The 15,840-nt window shown below is 66.6% G+C and overlaps 15 pseudogenes; all 15 read right to left on the bottom strand.

Annotated features, from left to right (window-relative positions):
• Positions 1-476: 476 nt before the first annotated feature.
• LOC132358506 (5S ribosomal RNA) lies at positions 477-595 on the bottom strand (annotated as a pseudogene).
• Positions 596-1,506: 911 nt separating this feature from the next.
• Positions 1,507-1,625, bottom strand: LOC132358729 (5S ribosomal RNA; annotated as a pseudogene).
• A 909-nt stretch (positions 1,626-2,534) lies between these two features.
• LOC132358331 (5S ribosomal RNA) lies at positions 2,535-2,653 on the bottom strand (annotated as a pseudogene).
• Positions 2,654-3,549: 896 nt separating this feature from the next.
• On the bottom strand, positions 3,550-3,668 carry LOC132358505 (5S ribosomal RNA; annotated as a pseudogene).
• Positions 3,669-4,579: 911 nt separating this feature from the next.
• LOC132358727 (5S ribosomal RNA) lies at positions 4,580-4,698 on the bottom strand (annotated as a pseudogene).
• Positions 4,699-5,607: 909 nt separating this feature from the next.
• LOC132358330 (5S ribosomal RNA) lies at positions 5,608-5,726 on the bottom strand (annotated as a pseudogene).
• Positions 5,727-6,622: 896 nt separating this feature from the next.
• Positions 6,623-6,741, bottom strand: LOC132358504 (5S ribosomal RNA; annotated as a pseudogene).
• Positions 6,742-7,652: 911 nt separating this feature from the next.
• Positions 7,653-7,771, bottom strand: LOC132358726 (5S ribosomal RNA; annotated as a pseudogene).
• A 909-nt stretch (positions 7,772-8,680) lies between these two features.
• Positions 8,681-8,799, bottom strand: LOC132358328 (5S ribosomal RNA; annotated as a pseudogene).
• An 896-nt stretch (positions 8,800-9,695) lies between these two features.
• Positions 9,696-9,814, bottom strand: LOC132358502 (5S ribosomal RNA; annotated as a pseudogene).
• A 911-nt stretch (positions 9,815-10,725) lies between these two features.
• Positions 10,726-10,844, bottom strand: LOC132358725 (5S ribosomal RNA; annotated as a pseudogene).
• Positions 10,845-11,753: 909 nt separating this feature from the next.
• Positions 11,754-11,872, bottom strand: LOC132358327 (5S ribosomal RNA; annotated as a pseudogene).
• An 896-nt stretch (positions 11,873-12,768) lies between these two features.
• LOC132358501 (5S ribosomal RNA) lies at positions 12,769-12,887 on the bottom strand (annotated as a pseudogene).
• Positions 12,888-13,798: 911 nt separating this feature from the next.
• LOC132358724 (5S ribosomal RNA) lies at positions 13,799-13,917 on the bottom strand (annotated as a pseudogene).
• Positions 13,918-14,826: 909 nt separating this feature from the next.
• Positions 14,827-14,945, bottom strand: LOC132358326 (5S ribosomal RNA; annotated as a pseudogene).
• Between the last annotated feature and the right edge of the window lie 895 nt (positions 14,946-15,840).

Raw genomic sequence — 15,840 nt, 5'->3', positions numbered from 1 at the left:
GCAAACTACCCTTTCAGCCACGCCACCCGCCAAGCACAGTTCCGATGCCTGGAGGTCAGCCGACCTGGAGAACCAGTCACGGCCCACGACCCCGCTCCTGCCTCCAGCCGTAGCGAAACGGCAGAGGGTGGGCTTTTTCCGGAGGGAGCTGTATAGAGACACACGGGCAATTAGGTGGCTGCGGCGTGGATGCGCGCTGGTGGGGACGGCCAGTTGTAGGTCGAGGGCTTCGCGTGCCTCACGGCCTTCACCTGGGCGTGCGGCGCAGTCTGGCTGCGGGCCAGCCACCACGGGAGCGGCTGGTTTATGGCTATCTTCCAGGGCCGCCTTCTGGCCGCATTTCCATCCAGACCTGCGGGGAGCGCCCCCTCCAGAGCACGCTGTGTTGGGAGGGCCCTGAGGAGGTGAGGCCTGCAGAGGCGGAGGCGGCATCAGCCGTGGGCGCCTAAAGGAGAATTTATAGTGGGAGGCAAAAAAGCCTACAGCACCTGGTATTCCCATGTGGTCTCCCATCCAAGTACTAAGCAGGCCCGACCCTGCTTAGCTTCCAGGATCAGACGATATCGGGCGCGTTCAGGGTGGTATGGCGGTAGAAGGCTGCGGGGGCCACGGGGTGCCTCTTGAGGCTTAGCTTCCCTGGTGCTGGGGCTTGCCGACAGCCCGGCAGCCAACCCTCTCCGGCACGGCCCAGCCCGCCCACCAAGGCAGGCGACAGGAGGCCTCGGGCACCCGGGATTGGCGGACTCGTGGGAGACCTCGCAGCTCAGGTCAGGCGGGACCCTCCAGGCCCATAGGAGCTTGGCCCTCTGCCCCAGATCCCGCTTGACGCCCACAAGGACGTGGCCCCGGGGGCTTAAGGGCCCGTGGCCCACGGTCCTTTGGGCATTCGCCACCCTGTCTGCCCACACAGTTCTAGGTGAAGCCCGGCCGCGGCCAGGCTGGCCCTCCTGCCCGACGGCAGTTGGCCTGAAGCCACTGGGAGGCACCATTGAGTCGGCAAGACCCCTTAGACCCAGCAAGGCCACCCTCGCCCCTCCGCCAAATGCTGAGCAAAGTTCCCTGCACCCGGTGACCGGCCGGCCCGGAGAACCATTCCCGGCCCACGACCCCACTCCCGCCCCCGGCCGTGGTGAAAGAGTGGAGCGTGGGCTTTTTCCGGAGGGAGCTGTGGAGAGACACACGGGCAGACGGGTGGCTGCGGCGTGGAGGGGCGCTGGTGTGGTCGGCCAGGTGCAGGTCGAGGGCCTCGCGGGCCTCACGATCTTCACCCGGGCCTGCGGCGGTGTCTGGGTCCGGGCCAGCCACCCCGGCAGCGGCTGGCGTGCGGTTGCCTTCCAGGGCCGCCTTCTGGGGGCATGTCCAGCCAGACCGGCGGGGATGGCCCCCTCCGGCGCACGCTGTGTCGGGAGAGGCCTGAGTAGATGAGGCCTGCAGCAGTGCCCGGCGGGGGCAGAGGAAGCCTTGAGTACCGGCCACTACAAGAAAAGGGCAAACGGGGGGCAAAAAATACTACAGCACCTAGTATTCCCAGGTGGTCTCCCATCCAGGTAGTAAACAGACCCGACCCTGCTTAGCTTCGGAAATCAGACGAGATGGGGTGCGTATAGGGTGGTATGGCCATAGAAGGCAGCGGGGCCCACGGGGTGCCTCTTGAGGCTCAGCTTACCTGGTGCTGGCAAATTACCGCCAGTCCGGCGACCAGCCCTCTGCAGCACGGCCCTGCGGCCCGCCCAGGCAGGCGATAGCAGGCTTCGGGGTCCGGGTGTGGTGGAGTCTTGGACGCTCTAGCAGCTCAGTTCTGGCGGGAACATCCAGGCACATAGGCGCATGGCGAACCGCCCCAGATCCCGCTCGACGCTCACAAAGACGTGGCTCTGAAGGCTTAAGGGTCCGTGGTCCACGGTCCCTTGGGCATTCCCCACCCTGTCCACCCACGCAGTGCTAGGTGCAGTCCAGCCGCGGCCGGGCTGGCCCTCCTGCCTGAAGGCAGTTAGCCCAAAGCCACTGGGAGCCACCATTGATGCGGCACGGCCCCTTGGACCCAGCAAGGCCACCCTTGCCCACACGCCACCCGCTGAGCACAGTTCCCAGCGCATGGTGGCCGGCTGGCCCGGAGAACCGGACCGGCCCAGGACCCCGCTCCCGCCCCCGGCCATGGCGAAACAGCGGAGGGTGGGCTTTTTCCGGAGGGAGCTGTGGAGAGACACAGAGGCAGACAGGTGGCTGCGGCGCAGATGGGCGCTGGTTGGGTTGGCCACGGGCAGGTCGAGGGCCTCGCGGGCCTCACGATCTTCACCCGGGCCTGCAGCGGAGTCTGGGTCCGGGCCAGCCACCCCGGGAGAGGCTGGGGTGCGGCTGCCTTCCAGGGCCGCCTTCTGGCGGCATGTCCACCCAGACCGGCTGGGTGGGCCCCCTCTGGCGCACGCTGTGTTGCGAGAGGCCTGAGTAGATGAGGCCTGCAGCAGTGCCCGGCGGGAGCAGCGGAAGCCTTGAGCACCGGCGATGACAAGAAAAGGCAGATCGGGGGGCAAAAAATACTACAGCACCTAGTATTCCCAGGTGGTCTCCCATCCAGGTAGTAAACAGACCCGACCCTGCTTAGCTTCCGAGGTCAGACGAGATGGGGTGCGTTTAGGGTGGTATGGCCGTAGAAGGCAGCGGGGGCCACGGGGTGACTCTTGAGGCTCAGCTTAGCTGGTGCTGGCGAATTACCACCAGTCCGGCGACCAGCCCTCTGCTGCACGGCCCTGCTGCCTGCCCAGGCAGGCGACAGGAGGCCTCGGGGACCCGGAGGTGGCAGAGTCTTGGGCGACCTTGCAGCCCTGTTCGGGCGGGAACCTCCGGACCCGTAGGCGCTTGACGCTCCACCTCAGATCCCGCTCGACGCTCACAAGGACGTGGCCTCAGAGGCTTAAGGGCCAGTGGCCTGCTGTCCCTTGGGCATTACACAACCTGTCCACCCTCGCAGTTCTAGGAGCAGCCCAGCCATGGCCGGGCCGGCCTTCCTGCTCGACGGCAGTTGGCCCAAAGCCACTGGGATCCACCGTTGGGCTGCCACGGCCTCTTAGCCCCAGCAAACTACCCTTTCAGCCACGCCACCCGCCAAGCACAGTTCCGATGCCTGGAGGTCAGCCGACCTGGAGAACCAGTCACGGCCCACGACCCCGCTCCTGCCTCCAGCCGTAGCGAAACGGCAGAGGGTGGGCTTTTTCCGGAGGGAGCTGTATAGAGACACACGGGCAATTAGGTGGCTGCGGCGTGGATGCGCGCTGGTGGGGACGGCCAGTTGTAGGTGGAGGGCTTCGCGTGCCTCACGGCCTTCACCTGGGCGTGCGGCGCAGTCTGGCTGCGGGCCAGCCACCACGGGAGCGGCTGGTTTATGGCTATCTTCCAGGGCCGCCTTCTGGCCGCATTTCCATCCAGACCTGCGGGGAGCGCCCCCTCCAGAGCACGCTGTGTTGGGAGGGCCCTGAGGAGGTGAGGCCTGCAGAGGCGGAGGCGGCATCAGCCGTGGGCGCCTAAAGGAGAATTTATAGTGGGAGGCAAAAAAGCCTACAGCACCTGGTATTCCCATGTGGTCTCCCATCCAAGTACTAAGCAGGCCCGACCCTGCTTAGCTTCCAGGATCAGACGATATCGGGCGCGTTCAGGGTGGTATGGCGGTAGAAGGCTGCGGGGGCCACGGGGTGCCTCTTGAGGCTTAGCTTCCCTGGTGCTGGGGCTTGCCGACAGCCCGGCAGCCAACCCTCTCCGGCACGGCCCAGCCCGCCCACCAAGGCAGGCGACAGGAGGCCTCGGGCACCCGGGATTGGCGGACTCGTGGGAGACCTCGCAGCTCAGGTCAGGCGGGACCCTCCAGGCCCATAGGAGCTTGGCCCTCTGCCCCAGATCCCGCTTGACGCCCACAAGGACGTGGCCCCGGGGGCTTAAGGGCCCGTGGCCCACGGTCCTTTGGGCATTCGCCACCCTGTCTGCCCACACAGTTCTAGGTGAAGCCCGGCCGCGGCCAGGCTGGCCCTCCTGCCCGACGGCAGTTGGCCTGAAGCCACTGGGAGGCACCATTGAGTCGGCAAGACCCCTTAGACCCAGCAAGGCCACCCTTGCCCCTCCGCCAAATGCTGAGCAAAGTTCCCTGCACCCGGTGACCGGCCGGCCCGGAGAACCATTCCCGGCCCACGACCCCACTCCCGCCCCCGGCCGTGGTGAAAGAGTGGAGCGTGGGCTTTTTCCGGAGGGAGCTGTGGAGAGACACACGGGCAGACGGGTGGCTGCGGCGTGGAGGGGCGCTGGTGTGGTCGGCCAGGTGCAGGTCGAGGGCCTCGCGGGCCTCACGATCTTCACCCGGGCCTGCGGCGGTGTCTGGGTCCGGGCCAGCCACCCCGGCAGCGGCTGGCGTGCGGTTGCCTTCCAGGGCCGCCTTCTGGGGGCATGTCCAGCCAGACCGGCGGGGATGGCCCCCTCCGGCGCACGCTGTGTCGGGAGAGGCCTGAGTAGATGAGGCCTGCAGCAGTGCCCGGCGGGGGCAGAGGAAGCCTTGAGTACCGGCCACTACAAGAAAAGGGCAATCGGGGGGCAAAAAATACTACAGCACCTAGTATTCCCAGGTGGTCTCCCATCCAGGTAGTAAACAGACCCGACCCTGCTTAGCTTCGGAAATCAGACGAGATGGGGTGCGTATAGGGTGGTATGGCCATAGAAGGCAGCGGGGCCCACGGGGTGCCTCTTGAGGCTCAGCTTACCTGGTGCTGGCAAATTACCGCCAGTCCGGCGACCAGCCCTCTGCAGCACGGCCCTGCGGCCCGCCCAGGCAGGCGATAGCAGGCTTCGGGGTCCGGGTGTGGTGGAGTCTTGGACGCTCTAGCAGCTCAGTTCTGGCGGGAACATCCAGGCACATAGGCGCATGGCGAACCGCCCCAGATCCCGCTCGACGCTCACAAAGACGTGGCTCTGAAGGCTTAAGGGTCCGTGGTCCACGGTCCCTTGGGCATTCCCCACCCTGTCCACCCACGCAGTGCTAGGTGCAGTCCAGCCGCGGCCGGGCTGGCCCTCCTGCCTGAAGGCAGTTAGCCCAAAGCCACTGGGAGCCACCATTGATGCGGCACGGCCCCTTGGACCCAGCAAGGCCACCCTTGCCCACACGCCACCCGCTGAGCACAGTTCCCAGCGCATGGTGGCCGGCTGGCCCGGAGAACCGGACCGGCCCAGGACCCCGCTCCCGCCCCCGGCCATGGCGAAACAGCGGAGGGTGGGCTTTTTCCGGAGGGAGCTGTGGAGAGACACAGAGGCAGACAGGTGGCTGCGGCGCAGATGGGCGCTGGTTGGGTTGGCCACGGGCAGGTCGAGGGCCTCGCGGGCCTCACGATCTTCACCCGGGCCTGCAGCGGAGTCTGGGTCCGGGCCAGCCACCCCGGGAGAGGCTGGGGTGCGGCTGCCTTCCAGGGCCGCCTTCTGGCGGCATGTCCACCCAGACCGGCTGGGTGGGCCCCCTCTGGCGCACGCTGTGTTGCGAGAGGCCTGAGTAGATGAGGCCTGCAGCAGTGCCCGGCGGGAGCAGCGGAAGCCTTGAGCACCGGCGATGACAAGAAAAGGCAGATCGGGGGGCAAAAAATACTACAGCACCTAGTATTCCCAGGTGGTCTCCCATCCAGGTAGTAAACAGACCCGACCCTGCTTAGCTTCCGAGGTCAGACGAGATGGGGTGCGTTTAGGGTGGTATGGCCGTAGAAGGCAGCGGGGGCCACGGGGTGACTCTTGAGGCTCAGCTTAGCTGGTGCTGGCGAATTACCACCAGTCCGGCGACCAGCCCTCTGCTGCACGGCCCTGCTGCCTGCCCAGGCAGGCGACAGGAGGCCTCGGGGACCCGGAGGTGGCAGAGTCTTGGGCGACCTTGCAGCCCTGTTCGGGCGGGAACCTCCGGACCCGTAGGCGCTTGACGCTCCACCTCAGATCCCGCTCGACGCTCACAAGGACGTGGCCTCAGAGGCTTAAGGGCCAGTGGCCTGCTGTCCCTTGGGCATTACACAACCTGTCCACCCTCGCAGTTCTAGGAGCAGCCCAGCCATGGCCGGGCCGGCCTTCCTGCTCGACGGCAGTTGGCCCAAAGCCACTGGGATCCACCGTTGGGCTGCCACGGCCTCTTAGCCCCAGCAAACTACCCTTTCAGCCACGCCACCCGCCAAGCACAGTTCCGATGCCTGGAGGTCAGCCGACCTGGAGAACCAGTCACGGCCCACGACCCCGCTCCTGCCTCCAGCCGTAGCGAAACGGCAGAGGGTGGGCTTTTTCCGGAGGGAGCTGTATAGAGACACACGGGCAATTAGGTGGCTGCGGCGTGGATGCGCGCTGGTGGGGACGGCCAGTTGTAGGTGGAGGGCTTCGCGTGCCTCACGGCCTTCACCTGGGCGTGCGGCGCAGTCTGGCTGCGGGCCAGCCACCACGGGAGCGGCTGGTTTATGGCTATCTTCCAGGGCCGCCTTCTGGCCGCATTTCCATCCAGACCTGCGGGGAGCGCCCCCTCCAGAGCACGCTGTGTTGGGAGGGCCCTGAGGAGGTGAGGCCTGCAGAGGCGGAGGCGGCATCAGCCGTGGGCGCCTAAAGGAGAATTTATAGTGGGAGGCAAAAAAGCCTACAGCACCTGGTATTCCCATGTGGTCTCCCATCCAAGTACTAAGCAGGCCCGACCCTGCTTAGCTTCCAGGATCAGACGATATCGGGCGCGTTCAGGGTGGTATGGCGGTAGAAGGCTGCGGGGGCCACGGGGTGCCTCTTGAGGCTTAGCTTCCCTGGTGCTGGGGCTTGCCGACAGCCCGGCAGCCAACCCTCTCCGGCACGGCCCAGCCCGCCCACCAAGGCAGGCGACAGGAGGCCTCGGGCACCCGGGATTGGCGGACTCGTGGGAGACCTCGCAGCTCAGGTCAGGCGGGACCCTCCAGGCCCATAGGAGCTTGGCCCTCTGCCCCAGATCCCGCTTGACGCCCACAAGGACGTGGCCCCGGGGGCTTAAGGGCCCGTGGCCCACGGTCCTTTGGGCATTCGCCACCCTGTCTGCCCACACAGTTCTAGGTGAAGCCCGGCCGCGGCCAGGCTGGCCCTCCTGCCCGACGGCAGTTGGCCTGAAGCCACTGGGAGGCACCATTGAGTCGGCAAGACCCCTTAGACCCAGCAAGGCCACCCTTGCCCCTCCGCCAAATGCTGAGCAAAGTTCCCTGCACCCGGTGACCGGCCGGCCCGGAGAACCATTCCCGGCCCACGACCCCACTCCCGCCCCCGGCCGTGGTGAAAGAGTGGAGTGTGGGCTTTTTCCGGAGGGAGCTGTGGAGAGACACACGGGCAGACGGGTGGCTGCGGCGTGGAGGGGCGCTGGTGTGGTCGGCCAGGTGCAGGTCGAGGGCCTCGCGGGCCTCACGATCTTCACCCGGGCCTGCGGCGGTGTCTGGGTCCGGGCCAGCCACCCCGGCAGCGGCTGGCGTGCGGTTGCCTTCCAGGGCCGCCTTCTGGGGGCATGTCCAGCCAGACCGGCGGGGATGGCCCCCTCCGGCGCACGCTGTGTCGGGAGAGGCCTGAGTAGATGAGGCCTGCAGCAGTGCCCGGCGGGGGCAGAGGAAGCCTTGAGTACCGGCCACTACAAGAAAAGGGCAATCGGGGGGCAAAAAATACTACAGCACCTAGTATTCCCAGGTGGTCTCCCATCCAGGTAGTAAACAGACCCGACCCTGCTTAGCTTCGGAAATCAGACGAGATGGGGTGCGTATAGGGTGGTATGGCCATAGAAGGCAGCGGGGCCCACGGGGTGCCTCTTGAGGCTCAGCTTACCTGGTGCTGGCAAATTACCGCCAGTCCGGCGACCAGCCCTCTGCAGCACGGCCCTGCGGCCCGCCCAGGCAGGCGATAGCAGGCTTCGGGGTCCGGGTGTGGTGGAGTCTTGGACGCTCTAGCAGCTCAGTTCTGGCGGGAACATCCAGGCACATAGGCGCATGGCGAACCGCCCCAGATCCCGCTCGACGCTCACAAAGACGTGGCTCTGAAGGCTTAAGGGTCCGTGGTCCACGGTCCCTTGGGCATTCCCCACCCTGTCCACCCACGCAGTGCTAGGTGCAGTCCAGCCGCGGCCGGGCTGGCCCTCCTGCCTGAAGGCAGTTAGCCCAAAGCCACTGGGAGCCACCATTGATGCGGCACGGCCCCTTGGACCCAGCAAGGCCACCCTTGCCCACACGCCACCCGCTGAGCACAGTTCCCAGCGCATGGTGGCCGGCTGGCCCGGAGAACCGGACCGGCCCAGGACCCCGCTCCCGCCCCCGGCCATGGCGAAACAGCGGAGGGTGGGCTTTTTCCGGAGGGAGCTGTGGAGAGACACAGAGGCAGACAGGTGGCTGCGGCGCAGATGGGCGCTGGTTGGGTTGGCCACGGGCAGGTCGAGGGCCTCGCGGGCCTCACGATCTTCACCCGGGCCTGCAGCGGAGTCTGGGTCCGGGCCAGCCACCCCGGGAGAGGCTGGGGTGCGGCTGCCTTCCAGGGCCGCCTTCTGGCGGCATGTCCACCCAGACCGGCTGGGTGGGCCCCCTCTGGCGCACGCTGTGTTGCGAGAGGCCTGAGTAGATGAGGCCTGCAGCAGTGCCCGGCGGGAGCAGCGGAAGCCTTGAGCACCGGCGATGACAAGAAAAGGCAGATCGGGGGGCAAAAAATACTACAGCACCTAGTATTCCCAGGTGGTCTCCCATCCAGGTAGTAAACAGACCCGACCCTGCTTAGCTTCCGAGGTCAGACGAGATGGGGTGCGTTTAGGGTGGTATGGCCGTAGAAGGCAGCGGGGGCCACGGGGTGACTCTTGAGGCTCAGCTTAGCTGGTGCTGGCGAATTACCACCAGTCCGGCGACCAGCCCTCTGCTGCACGGCCCTGCTGCCTGCCCAGGCAGGCGACAGGAGGCCTCGGGGACCCGGAGGTGGCAGAGTCTTGGGCGACCTTGCAGCCCTGTTCGGGCGGGAACCTCCGGACCCGTAGGCGCTTGACGCTCCACCTCAGATCCCGCTCGACGCTCACAAGGACGTGGCCTCAGAGGCTTAAGGGCCAGTGGCCTGCTGTCCCTTGGGCATTACACAACCTGTCCACCCTCGCAGTTCTAGGAGCAGCCCAGCCATGGCCGGGCCGGCCTTCCTGCTCGACGGCAGTTGGCCCAAAGCCACTGGGATCCACCGTTGGGCTGCCACGGCCTCTTAGCCCCAGCAAACTACCCTTTCAGCCACGCCACCCGCCAAGCACAGTTCCGATGCCTGGAGGTCAGCCGACCTGGAGAACCAGTCACGGCCCACGACCCCGCTCCTGCCTCCAGCCGTAGCGAAACGGCAGAGGGTGGGCTTTTTCCGGAGGGAGCTGTATAGAGACACACGGGCAATTAGGTGGCTGCGGCGTGGATGCGCGCTGGTGGGGACGGCCAGTTGTAGGTGGAGGGCTTCGCGTGCCTCACGGCCTTCACCTGGGCGTGCGGCGCAGTCTGGCTGCGGGCCAGCCACCACGGGAGCGGCTGGTTTATGGCTATCTTCCAGGGCCGCCTTCTGGCCGCATTTCCATCCAGACCTGCGGGGAGCGCCCCCTCCAGAGCACGCTGTGTTGGGAGGGCCCTGAGGAGGTGAGGCCTGCAGAGGCGGAGGCGGCATCAGCCGTGGGCGCCTAAAGGAGAATTTATAGTGGGAGGCAAAAAAGCCTACAGCACCTGGTATTCCCATGTGGTCTCCCATCCAAGTACTAAGCAGGCCCGACCCTGCTTAGCTTCCAGGATCAGACGATATCGGGCGCGTTCAGGGTGGTATGGCGGTAGAAGGCTGCGGGGGCCACGGGGTGCCTCTTGAGGCTTAGCTTCCCTGGTGCTGGGGCTTGCCGACAGCCCGGCAGCCAACCCTCTCCGGCACGGCCCAGCCCGCCCACCAAGGCAGGCGACAGGAGGCCTCGGGCACCCGGGATTGGCGGACTCGTGGGAGACCTCGCAGCTCAGGTCAGGCGGGACCCTCCAGGCCCATAGGAGCTTGGCCCTCTGCCCCAGATCCCGCTTGACGCCCACAAGGACGTGGCCCCGGGGGCTTAAGGGCCCGTGGCCCACGGTCCTTTGGGCATTCGCCACCCTGTCTGCCCACACAGTTCTAGGTGAAGCCCGGCCGCGGCCAGGCTGGCCCTCCTGCCCGACGGCAGTTGGCCTGAAGCCACTGGGAGGCACCATTGAGTCGGCAAGACCCCTTAGACCCAGCAAGGCCACCCTTGCCCCTCCGCCAAATGCTGAGCAAAGTTCCCTGCACCCGGTGACCGGCCGGCCCGGAGAACCATTCCCGGCCCACGACCCCACTCCCGCCCCCGGCCGTGGTGAAAGAGTGGAGCGTGGGCTTTTTCCGGAGGGAGCTGTGGAGAGACACACGGGCAGACGGGTGGCTGCGGCGTGGAGGGGCGCTGGTGTGGTCGGCCAGGTGCAGGTCGAGGGCCTCGCGGGCCTCACGATCTTCACCCGGGCCTGCGGCGGTGTCTGGGTCCGGGCCAGCCACCCCGGCAGCGGCTGGCGTGCGGTTGCCTTCCAGGGCCGCCTTCTGGGGGCATGTCCAGCCAGACCGGCGGGGATGGCCCCCTCCGGCGCACGCTGTGTCGGGAGAGGCCTGAGTAGATGAGGCCTGCAGCAGTGCCCGGCGGGGGCAGAGGAAGCCTTGAGTACCGGCCACTACAAGAAAAGGGCAATCGGGGGGCAAAAAATACTACAGCACCTAGTATTCCCAGGTGGTCTCCCATCCAGGTAGTAAACAGACCCGACCCTGCTTAGCTTCGGAAATCAGACGAGATGGGGTGCGTATAGGGTGGTATGGCCATAGAAGGCAGCGGGGCCCACGGGGTGCCTCTTGAGGCTCAGCTTACCTGGTGCTGGCAAATTACCGCCAGTCCGGCGACCAGCCCTCTGCAGCACGGCCCTGCGGCCCGCCCAGGCAGGCGATAGCAGGCTTCGGGGTCCGGGTGTGGTGGAGTCTTGGACGCTCTAGCAGCTCAGTTCTGGCGGGAACATCCAGGCACATAGGCGCATGGCGAACCGCCCCAGATCCCGCTCGACGCTCACAAAGACGTGGCTCTGAAGGCTTAAGGGTCCGTGGTCCACGGTCCCTTGGGCATTCCCCACCCTGTCCACCCACGCAGTGCTAGGTGCAGTCCAGCCGCGGCCGGGCTGGCCCTCCTGCCTGAAGGCAGTTAGCCCAAAGCCACTGGGAGCCACCATTGATGCGGCACGGCCCCTTGGACCCAGCAAGGCCACCCTTGCCCACACGCCACCCGCTGAGCACAGTTCCCAGCGCATGGTGGCCGGCTGGCCCGGAGAACCGGACCGGCCCAGGACCCCGCTCCCGCCCCCGGCCATGGCGAAACAGCGGAGGGTGGGCTTTTTCCGGAGGGAGCTGTGGAGAGACACAGAGGCAGACAGGTGGCTGCGGCGCAGATGGGCGCTGGTTGGGTTGGCCACGGGCAGGTCGAGGGCCTCGCGGGCCTCACGATCTTCACCCGGGCCTGCAGCGGAGTCTGGGTCCGGGCCAGCCACCCCGGGAGAGGCTGGGGTGCGGCTGCCTTCCAGGGCCGCCTTCTGGCGGCATGTCCACCCAGACCGGCTGGGTGGGCCCCCTCTGGCGCACGCTGTGTTGCGAGAGGCCTGAGTAGATGAGGCCTGCAGCAGTGCCCGGCGGGAGCAGCGGAAGCCTTGAGCACCGGCGATGACAAGAAAAGGCAGATCGGGGGGCAAAAAATACTACAGCACCTAGTATTCCCAGGTGGTCTCCCATCCAGGTAGTAAACAGACCCGACCCTGCTTAGCTTCCGAGGTCAGACGAGATGGGGTGCGTTTAGGGTGGTATGGCCGTAGAAGGCAGCGGGGGCCACGGGGTGACTCTTGAGGCTCAGCTTAGCTGGTGCTGGCGAATTACCACCAGTCCGGCGACCAGCCCTCTGCTGCACGGCCCTGCTGCCTGCCCAGGCAGGCGACAGGAGGCCTCGGGGACCCGGAGGTGGCAGAGTCTTGGGCGACCTTGCAGCCCTGTTCGGGCGGGAACCTCCGGACCCGTAGGCGCTTGACGCTCCACCTCAGATCCCGCTCGACGCTCACAAGGACGTGGCCTCAGAGGCTTAAGGGCCAGTGGCCTGCTGTCCCTTGGGCATTACACAACCTGTCCACCCTCGCAGTTCTAGGAGCAGCCCAGCCATGGCCGGGCCGGCCTTCCTGCTCGACGGCAGTTGGCCCAAAGCCACTGGGATCCACCGTTGGGCTGCCACGGCCTCTTAGCCCCAGCAAACTACCCTTTCAGCCACGCCACCCGCCAAGCACAGTTCCGATGCCTGGAGGTCAGCCGACCTGGAGAACCAGTCACGGCCCACGACCCCGCTCCTGCCTCCAGCCGTAGCGAAACGGCAGAGGGTGGGCTTTTTCCGGAGGGAGCTGTATAGAGACACACGGGCAATTAGGTGGCTGCGGCGTGGATGCGCGCTGGTGGGGACGGCCAGTTGTAGGTCGAGGGCTTCGCGTGCCTCACGGCCTTCACCTGGGCGTGCGGCGCAGTCTGGCTGCGGGCCAGCCACCACGGGAGCGGCTGGTTTATGGCTATCTTCCAGGGCCGCCTTCTGGCCGCATTTCCATCCAGACCTGCGGGGAGCGCCCCCTCCAGAGCACGCTGTGTTGGGAGGGCCCTGAGGAGGTGAGGCCTGCAGAGGCGGAGGCGGCATCAGCCGTGGGCGCCTAAAGGAGAATTTATAGTGGGAGGCAAAAAAGCCTACAGCACCTGGTATTCCCATGTGGTCTCCCATCCAAGTACTAAGCAGGCCCGACCCTGCTTAGCTTCCAGGATCAGACGATATCGGGCGCGTTCAGGGTGGTATGGCGGTAGAAGGCTGCGGGGGCCACGGGGTGCCTCTTGAGGCTTAGCTTCCCTGGTGCTGGGGCTTGCCGACAGCCCGGCAGCCAACCCTCTCCGGCACGGCCCAGCCCGCCCACCAAGGCAGGCGACAGGAGGCCTCGGGCACCCGGGATTGGCGGACTCGTGGGAGACCTCGCAGCTCAGGTCAGGCGGGACCCTCCAGGCCCATAGGAGCTTGGCCCTCTGCCCCAGATCCCGCTTGACGCCCACAAGGACGTGGCCCCGGGGGCTTAAGGGCCCGTGGCCCACGGTCCTTTGGGCATTCGCCACCCTGTCTGCCCACACAGTTCTAGGTGAAGCCCGGCCGCGGCCAGGCTGGCCCTCCTGCCCGACGGCAGTTGGCCTGAAGCCACTGGGTGGCACCATTGAGTCGGCAAGACCCCTTAGACCCAGCAAGGCCACCCTTGCCCCTCCGCCAAATGCTGAGCAAAGTTCCCTGCACCCGGTGACCGGCCGGCCCGGAGAACCATTCCCGGCCCACGACCCCACTCCCGCCCCCGGCCGTGGTGAAAGAGTGGAGTGTGGGCTTTTTCCGGAGGGAGCTGTGGAGAGACACACGGGCAGACGGGTGGCTGCGGCGTGGAGGGGCGCTGGTGTGGTCGGCCAGGTGCAGGTCGAGGGCCTCGCGGGCCTCACGATCTTCACCCGGGCCTGCGGCGGTGTCTGGGTCCGGGCCAGCCACCCCGGCAGCGGCTGGCGTGCGGTTGCCTTCCAGGGCCGCCTTCTGGGGGCATGTCCAGCCAGACCGGCGGGGATGGCCCCCTCCGGCGCACGCTGTGTCGGGAGAGGCCTGAGTAGATGAGGCCTGCAGCAGTGCCCGGCGGGGGCAGAGGAAGCCTTGAGTACCGGCCACTACAAGAAAAGGGCAATCGGGGGGCAAAAAATACTACAGCACCTAGTATTCCCAGGTGGTCTCCCATCCAGGTAGTAAACAGACCCGACCCTGCTTAGCTTCGGAAATCAGACGAGATGGGGTGCGTATAGGGTGGTATGGCCATAGAAGGCAGCGGGGCCCACGGGGTGCCTCTTGAGGCTCAGCTTACCTGGTGCTGGCAAATTACCGCCAGTCCGGCGACCAGCCCTCTGCAGCACGGCCCTGCGGCCCGCCCAGGCAGGCGATAGCAGGCTTCGGGGTCCGGGTGTGGTGGAGTCTTGGACGCTCTAGCAGCTCAGTTCTGGCGGGAACATCCAGGCACATAGGCGCATGGCGAACCGCCCCAGATCCCGCTCGACGCTCACAAAGACGTGGCTCTGAAGGCTTAAGGGTCCGTGGTCCACGGTCCCTTGGGCATTCCCCACCCTGTCCACCCACGCAGTGCTAGGTGCAGTCCAGCCGCGGCCGGGCTGGCCCTCCTGCCTGAAGGCAGTTAGCCCAAAGCCACTGGGAGCCACCATTGATGCGGCACGGCCCCTTGGACCCAGCAAGGCCACCCTTGCCCACACGCCACCCGCTGAGCACAGTTCCCAGCGCATGGTGGCCGGCTGGCCCGGAGAACCGGACCGGCCCAGGACCCCGCTCCCGCCCCCGGCCATGGCGAAACAGCGGAGGGTGGGCTTTTTCCGGAGGGAGCTGTGGAGAGACACAGAGGCAGACAGGTGGCTGCGGCGCAGATGGGCGCTGGTTGGGTTGGCCACGGGCAGGTCGAGGGCCTCGCGGGCCTCACGATCTTCACCCGGGCCTGCAGCGGAGTCTGGGTCCGGGCCAGCCACCCCGGGAGAGGCTGGGGTGCGGCTGCCTTCCAGGGCCGCCTTCTGGCGGCATGTCCACCCAGACCGGCTGGGTGGGCCCCCTCTGGCGCACGCTGTGTTGCGAGAGGCCTGAGTAGATGAGGCCTGCAGCAGTGCCCGGCGGGAGCAGCGGAAGCCTTGAGCACCGGCGATGACAAGAAAAGGCAGATCGGGGGGCAAAAAATACTACAGCACCTAGTATTCCCAGGTGGTCTCCCATCCAGGTAGTAAACAGACCCGACCCTGCTTAGCTTCCGAGGTCAGACGAGATGGGGTGCGTTTAGGGTGGTATGGCCGTAGAAGGCAGCGGGGGCCACGGGGTGACTCTTGAGGCTCAGCTTAGCTGGTGCTGGCGAATTACCACCAGTCCGGCGACCAGCCCTCTGCTGCACGGCCCTGCTGCCTGCCCAGGCAGGCGACAGGAGGCCTCGGGGACCCGGAGGTGGCAGAGTCTTGGGCGACCTTGCAGCCCTGTTCGGGCGGGAACCTCCGGACCCGTAGGCGCTTGACGCTCCACCTCAGATCCCGCTCGACGCTCACAAGGACGTGGCCTCAGAGGCTTAAGGGCCAGTGGCCTGCTGTCCCTTGGGCATTACACAACCTGTCCACCCTCGCAGTTCTAGGAGCAGCCCAGCCATGGCCGGGCCGGCCTTCCTGCTCGACGGCAGTTGGCCCAAAGCCACTGGGATCCACCGTTGGGCTGCCACGGCCTCTTAGCCCCAGCAAACTACCCTTTCAGCCACGCCACCCGCCAAGCACAGTTCCGATGCCTGGAGGTCAGCCGACCTGGAGAACCAGTCACGGCCCACGACCCCGCTCCTGCCTCCAGCCGTAGCGAAACGGCAGAGGGTGGGCTTTTTCCGGAGGGAGCTGTATAGAGACACACGGGCAATTAGGTGGCTGCGGCGTGGATGCGCGCTGGTGGGGACGGCCAGTTGTAGGTCGAGGGCTTCGCGTGCCTCACGGCCTTCACCTGGGCGTGCGGCGCAGTCTGGCTGCGGGCCAGCCACCACGGGAGCGGCTGGTTTATGGCTATCTTCCAGGGCCGCCTTCTGGCCGCATTTCCATCCAGACCTGCGGGGAGCGCCCCCTCCAGAGCACGCTGTGTTGGGAGGGCCCTGAGGAGGTGAGGCCTGCAGAGGCGGAGGCGGCATCAGCCGTGGGCGCCTAAAGGAGAATTTATAGTGGGAGGCAAAA

The sequence above is a fragment of the Balaenoptera ricei genome, unplaced genomic scaffold (genome assembly GCF_028023285.1).
Source record: "Balaenoptera ricei isolate mBalRic1 unplaced genomic scaffold, mBalRic1.hap2 scaffold_149, whole genome shotgun sequence".
NCBI classification, from domain to species: Eukaryota; Metazoa; Chordata; class Mammalia; order Artiodactyla; family Balaenopteridae; genus Balaenoptera; species Balaenoptera ricei.
The sequence above is the reverse complement of the archived record's forward strand: the minus strand, read 5'-3'. Positions and strand labels throughout refer to the sequence as shown.